Genomic DNA, 7,100 nt, shown 5'->3' with positions numbered 1-7,100 from the left:
AGGATCCTGGTCGAAAAAGGGCTGGAAATCTGAAAAATCAGAAAATTAGGGAAAAATCCCAGAAAATTAGGGAAAACCTCAGAAAATTAGGGAAAAATCCCAGAAAATTAGGGAAAAACCCGGAAAATTATGGAAAAATCCAGAAATTAAGGATAAATCCCAACAAAATAAGGGAAAAATCCCAGAAATTTAGGGAAAAACCCGGAAAATTAGGGAAAAATCCCAGAAAATTAGGGGAAAATCCAGAAATTAAGGGAAAACCCAGAAAATTAGGGGAAAATCTAGAAAATTAGGGGAAAATCCCGGAAATAAGGGAAAAATTCCTGGAAATTAAGATAATTCCTGAATAAAAGGAAAATTCATTATAAATGTGTAGGTCGCTCCACACTTTACGGAAAAACGAAACCCTGTAAGGGAACGAATAGACTTAACTTCTGCGAAACCTAATCAATGTTTCCCAAAAGTTGGGGGGCAAATGATAGGGATAAATAAATTATGATAGTATAATTAAATATTGCATTAATTGTACAAGGTGTGGACTGCTAGGCCCAATAAGAAGATGTATGACATTCAGACCAGAAAGGTTAACATGCTGATCAGGCCTGATGGACCAGATCAGGCCTGATGGAACAACGAAGGCCCAAAAACCTTGATTATTAATTAATTTCGTAATTAATTAATAAGATAAAAATCAGCTATTGAGAAGAGTCCCGATAAGGATATAAATCCTTACAGATTAGCCTCAAGGGGACCTAAAAGGATAAGGAATCAGTTTCCTACTATCTAGGACTCCAAAGTCCATTCTAATTATGAGACTTTCCCACCAAGTCTCCTATAACAAGTCCAATTCAAGGACTCCTATATAAGGGGCCTCACCCCACAGATCAGAACTATATTTTTTGACTTGATCCTTGGCAATCAGCAAGGTACGTAGGCATCTTGTTAAGGCAGATTGAGTCACGAAACACAAGAGCAGTCAAATCGAGCCTTGGAGCTCACATTCCTTATTATTAAACACAGCAATTATATATATTAGTTTTAAATCCATAACAGTTTGGTTCCTAGGCATTCCTGAAAGCTCCTCCAAAATCTGGAGTTGAATCGGGGATCTCGGTCAGATACGATAGCTACTGGCACTCCATGTCTTACCATAATTTCCTTAATGTATAGCTTCGCTAATCTATCTACTGTGTAGGTTTCCTCGATTGGAAGAAAGTGTGCTGACTTGGTTGGTCGGTCTACAATTACCCATATTGCATCACAGTTAGTCTTAGTTCAGGGTAATCCTACCACAAAATCCATAGCTATCTGCTCCCATTTTCACATCAAAATTTCTAAGGGTTGCAAGAGTCCGCTTGGTCGCTGGTGTTCTGCCTTTACTCTCTGACAGGTCATACACTTACTGACCCACTCCGCTACATCCTTCTTCATGTTAGGCCACCAGTAGTACTCCTTCAAATCTTGGTACATTTTGGTGCTCCCTGGGTGGACCTTATATCTAGAGCCGTGTCCTTCACGTAAAATTTCATCCTTTAGTTCTTGGACGTAGGGACCAATATCCTGTAGGCATGCCTCCTAATTCCCTTCTTGTCTGGTTCACACTTGGCCTCCACTCCGCTTACCAGTTTCTTGTTCTCCCTCAACTCTATTTCTTGGCATCGCCTAATCTTTTCCAGTAGCTCCGGTTGCATAACCATCTCATACAAGCCTTCGGTCAAACTGACTGATGAACACCAACCGGTCTACCAGAATCCACCAGGATACCTAACCTGGCTCAGCGACCTTGACCTCAATCTCTAACTTTTCAAATTCTCTGATCAAATCCTCTAACGTGGTGATCCTTTTCAATCTTTCCTTACGATTAAGGGCATCGGCCACCACATTGGCCTTCCCCAGGTGATAAAGAATTTCGCAGTCGTAGCCCTTAATCAATTCTAACCACCTTCTATGCCTCATGTGTAGCTCCTTCTGGGTGAAGATATATTTAAGACTCTTGTGGTCAGTATAAATCTCACACTTTTCTCCGTATAGGTAATGTCTCCACATCTTAAGGGCAAACACTATGGCGGCTAATTCTAAGTCATGGGTGGGGTACCTCACTTCATATTCCTTTAATTTCCTGGATGCATAGGCAATCACCTTACCATGCTGCATCAGCACACATCCCAAACCCTTATGGGACGCATCACTATAAATCACAAAGTTCCCTTTATCGTCTGGTAAGGCCTGCACTGGGGCCGATACCAACCTTTTCTTCAATTTTTGTAAACTATCCTCACATTTCTCTATCCAAATAAACTTTTCAGTTTTCCGAGTAAGTCTAGTCAACGGGCCTGCTATCTTGGCGAAATCCTTTACAAACCTTCGATAATACCCGGCCAGTCCAATAAAGCTTCTTACCTCGGTGGGCGTGGTTGGTTGTTCCCAATTAGCGACAGCTTCTATCTTTGCAAGGTCTACAAGAATTCCTTCCTTACTAATCACATGACCCAAAAACTGAACTTCTTTCAACCAAAATTCACACTTTGAGAATTTGGCATACAATTTTTCTTTCCGTAAGATTTCCAATACTATCCTGAGGTGTTCTGCATGTTCCTCCTCCGATCTAGAGTAAATTAGAATATCATCGATGAAGACTATCACACATTCGTCCAGATACTTCTTAAAGACTCTGTTCATCAGATCCATGAAAGCCGCGGGTGCGTTAGTCAAACAAAATGACATAACTAGTGCGAAATGCAGTCTTAGGTATATCTTCTGGTTTGATCTTAAGTTGGTGATAACCTGTCCTAAGGTCAATCTTGGAAAAATACGTTGCATCCTTTAGTTGGTCTAAGAGGTCATCTATTCTTGGCAATGGGTACTTGTTTTTAATGGTCAGCTTGTTCAGCTCTCGATAATCGATGCACAGTCTCATGCTGCCGTCCTTCTTCTTCACAAATAATACGGGTGCACCCCACGGGGAAACGCTCGGTCTAATCATTCCTTTACCCAATAGATCTTGCAGTTGATCAGCCAACTCTTTTATTTCGACGGGGGCCAAACGATACGGGGCCTTTGATACTGGTTCCATGCCGGGAGCTAAATCATTGGCAAATTTTATCTCCCGATTCGGGGGTAGTCCGGGAAGATCCTTGGGAAATACATCCTCGAACTCATTAACTACAGGTATGGTGTGGATCTCCGGGGTTTCTCGTTTGGTATCCACCACGTGAGCCAAGTAGGCCTCACATCCTTGCCTTAAAAGTCTCTTGGTCTGTACCATAGTTTGAAATTTCTTGGTTTTCCGTTGCCCCTTAATTATTATACTCTTACCACTAGGTGTTTTCAATTTTACTTTCGTCCCTTCGCAATCAATCTGGGCATGGTTTCTAGATAGCCAATCCATTCCTAATATCAAATCAAACTCCCCTAATCGAAAGGGAATTAAATCTACTGGGTATCTCACTCCACCAAATTCTATGTTGCAGTTAGCATAAACTTGATTTACAGGGATAATATCTTGATTAGCTATTTGCACTTGCAAAGATTCTTTCAAAGGTTCCACTTTTAAGTCCAATTTTTCAGCAAATTCTTTAGATACGAAAGACTTAGTAGCTCTAGAATCAAATAGCACATTGGCGGGATTGGAGTTTAGGAGGAGCGTACCTGCTATAATATTGGTGTTCCTTACGGCATCTTTCACAGTCATATTAAAGGTCCTGGCAGTCGGCACTCTTTTAGAGGCAGCTACACTACCCCTCCAGCTAGCTGGGGCTGCCGTAGTGTAGTCCTTCTTCATGTTTCATGTCCTTCCGCACTGAAAACACTTAGCCGCTTCCTGGTTACAAGTTGTGGCATAGTGCCCTATCTTCCCACATTTAAAGCATGTCACCGGTTTCTGCATATATTGCCCAGAATGCTTCTTACCACAGCTCTTGCATTCTGGAAGAGGAGGTCGTGGTTGGCTATGATAAGACATTCCCCTTTGGTTCCCGCTCCGGGCCACACTCACGCTCCCTGATCCCCCGAATCCTGTACTGCGGTTGGGTTGGGAGGCCGTCCCCCTGACAAACTTACTAGGGAAGCTCTCCCCTCCCACACTCCTGCTTCGACCATCAAACTCTCGTTTCTTAGTTTGCTTCATTTTCTGGCTCATTTCACTCCCTGTTTCAGCTATTGTGGCCTTCTGCACTAGGGTGGCATAGTCAGTTATCTCCAGAATTGCCAGCTTGTTCTGAATCCACTGCTTCAATCCCTGTTGAAATCTCTCAGCCTTTTGCTCTTCGGTTTCCACCAGCTGTGGCACAAACCTCGACAATTATGTGAACTTAGCTTCATATTCCGTTACGCTCATATTCTCTTATTTCAGCTCTAGGAACTTTCGCTGTATCTGAATCTCCAAAAACTTCAGGACATACTTCTATAAAAATAACTCAGTGAATCTTTCCCAAGTAACAATCCCTTGGGGCTCCATATTTTTCTTGGCTTCCCACCAATAGTTAGCCTCACCCTTTAAGAGATAAGTGGCACAATTAGTCTTGTGGGCTTCCTTAGTGCCAATTCACTCAAAGGTCTTTTCTACCTCTTTCAGCCAAGCCCTGGCCTGAACTGGGTCAGCAATACCGTGAAACTCTGGGGGCTTGACCGCCTTGAAATATTTAAACGCATTAGCCATGGCCTGCTGGGGTTGCTGGGGTGGTCGTTGCTGTTGCAGGTTTTGCCTCAGAAATTCTACAAACTGCTCCATAGGGTTCACTGGAACTTCCATCCCCTGAGTATCTTCAGCCTCTGACTCTTCACAGTCCTCATCATCATACTCATTTCGTTATTCGTTAATTCTTAATGGTGGGGTATATGCTCGATGCCCTTGTTCATTATTATTGCCCTGGCCGCTAGATGCAGCCGGGCGAGTTCTTGTTACTATTCTTCTTGGCGGAATTTTCCTGTTACATAAACTTATTTAGGTTGTTTTCATTTACCAATCCTCATGCTTCTTGATTTGTTATGACAGTATATAATTATGCAGGTATGAAAGAAGATTAAACCACAATCTAAAAATCGCAACTAATCAACACGATAATTATACATAATTTGGCCATATGCCGGGTCTGGGTACAACATACTAAATAATAAAAGTACAACCTTCCTTAATACAATAATCCTTAGCTGGTGGCACTATCAAAGATAACAACCAAAACAAATATCACAAAACAACTAAGTACCACCGCTGAGGAACAACAACCAACTACTAACAGTGTCCACTAGCCACGAGCAACATCACGAATCCGCCTCATAGCGTGGACCACAACCCTGATAACCTCGCGCCTACTTACCAAGTCACGCTGTGGGGATAAGCGGTGAATCCTACCGATGGTCCTCTACTCTATGCGGCGAATGGTCCTGCGCACGCGGCGGGCACTGGGGTATCCTAGCCTACCTCAGGCCTCTATCCTCATGTGCCGCTCGATGGAAAGCTGGTCCCTCAGCTCGGCAATACGGGCCTCGGCCGTTGTCAGCTCAGTAGCATAGCGACCTACCACCCAATCGTGATCTGCTAGGGATATGACTGGTATGGGTGGTGGAAGTGGGGAATCTGCAGGAGTCGCTGCCACACCGTCAAGAATAGGGTCCATGTCGTCGTCTGTCTCAGTCCGTGCGGGACTAACTGGTACAGGGGTGGGGTGGGTGTCCTCACTGGGGTGGCTGCCCCTAACTCCGCTTCAAACTCCTCAGTCAGTACAGTGACTTTTGCCTGCAGAGCTATCATCCTATCTATCAAATCTGCTACTCCCGTCTCGTTCTCGAGCTCAGCGACTCGAGCCTGGGCTGTTGAGAGCCGATCTAACAAACGCTCTATCGACCTCTGATGCACATCCACCCTCATCATCTTTGGAGATGGAACCTCCGTGTTACCGTATGGAATATCCTCAGGAGGGGCTATCTCAGTGTCTGGCTCTGTGGGGTCCTCCTCTGGGTCCTCCTCAGGGTAAGTCTTCGGGTACTCGAATACCTCCAAGCACACAGTGGGGGCAGGGTCAGCTACCTCGGTCTCAGCTAAAAGGGCCTCATCATGCTCTCTCTCGTACGCCTCTACAGTCTCAGGGGCTCACACATCGGGTACCTATAAGTCATTTAACACACGCATTACTATCCTTATATACTTAAATCACCCCTAAGGTTTCTTAATGTCAGTGCTACCCTCGTAGCCCGACTACGAACTCTATGTGAGTTCTAGTTCATTGATTTAGTTGATTCACCTAACGTTTCTGAGACTTATAACCTAGGGCTCTGATACCATTTCTGTAACACCCCCAAATTCATGGTCGGGAATTCGGGTTGTTACGATCACTTAATATTGTCTAATAAATAATTAATCCTCTTTTCACATCATTACTCGACCTTTTAACCAAACTCACACACACACAGGTTATATGCTCAGAAACATTACTAAAATTAATGTTAAAGTATTTAAGTTATTACAGACCAAAGGAAATTATCTCAAAAGGGTGAACACCGAGAATAGCTCTACATGAGACTGGCTCGGGTCATAAATAGTCTTGGTTCAGGTACTCAAAAGGAAACTATCTCTACTCGTCTACCTGAGGTGGCTGGCAGACGAACAGTCTACGGTACTCACGTGCGTCCCCTATCCGCTTGCGGGCAGTCGTCCTGGTTCGGGCCATGCTGGTAATCTGTTGTGATATGATGTTTATAAAAGCAAGAGTGAGCACTAACGCTCAGCAAGATATAGATATCCATTATTTAAATATGATCATTTAGGGAAAAACAACCATTAAGCATTGTATATCCAAGGTTTCTAAAAGTTTATGTGCTTGTCAATTTTATGATAAACTCAACTTTAAATGTATCAGTTTAATCAGTATATACTCGTACTCATTTCATCTCAAAATCTCAATATGATGCTTGAACCAAGATTCTCAAATGGATGTGATATATATACATCAACGTCCTTATTTAAAACTCAGCCTTATCGGCCTTCTGCTGTAGGTTTCACAACAATTTATCCAAAGTGGAGGAAAGGGACTATACTGGAATAAACCACGTATCGGTGATCAGCCGAATATGAAATTTTCTCTACTAGTTGAAGGAATACAAAC

This window comes from Apium graveolens, chromosome 5 (assembly GCF_009905375.1).
Source record: "Apium graveolens cultivar Ventura chromosome 5, ASM990537v1, whole genome shotgun sequence".
In the NCBI taxonomy this organism is placed as follows: domain Eukaryota; kingdom Viridiplantae; phylum Streptophyta; class Magnoliopsida; order Apiales; family Apiaceae; genus Apium; species Apium graveolens.
This window is presented reverse-complemented; position numbering follows the sequence as displayed.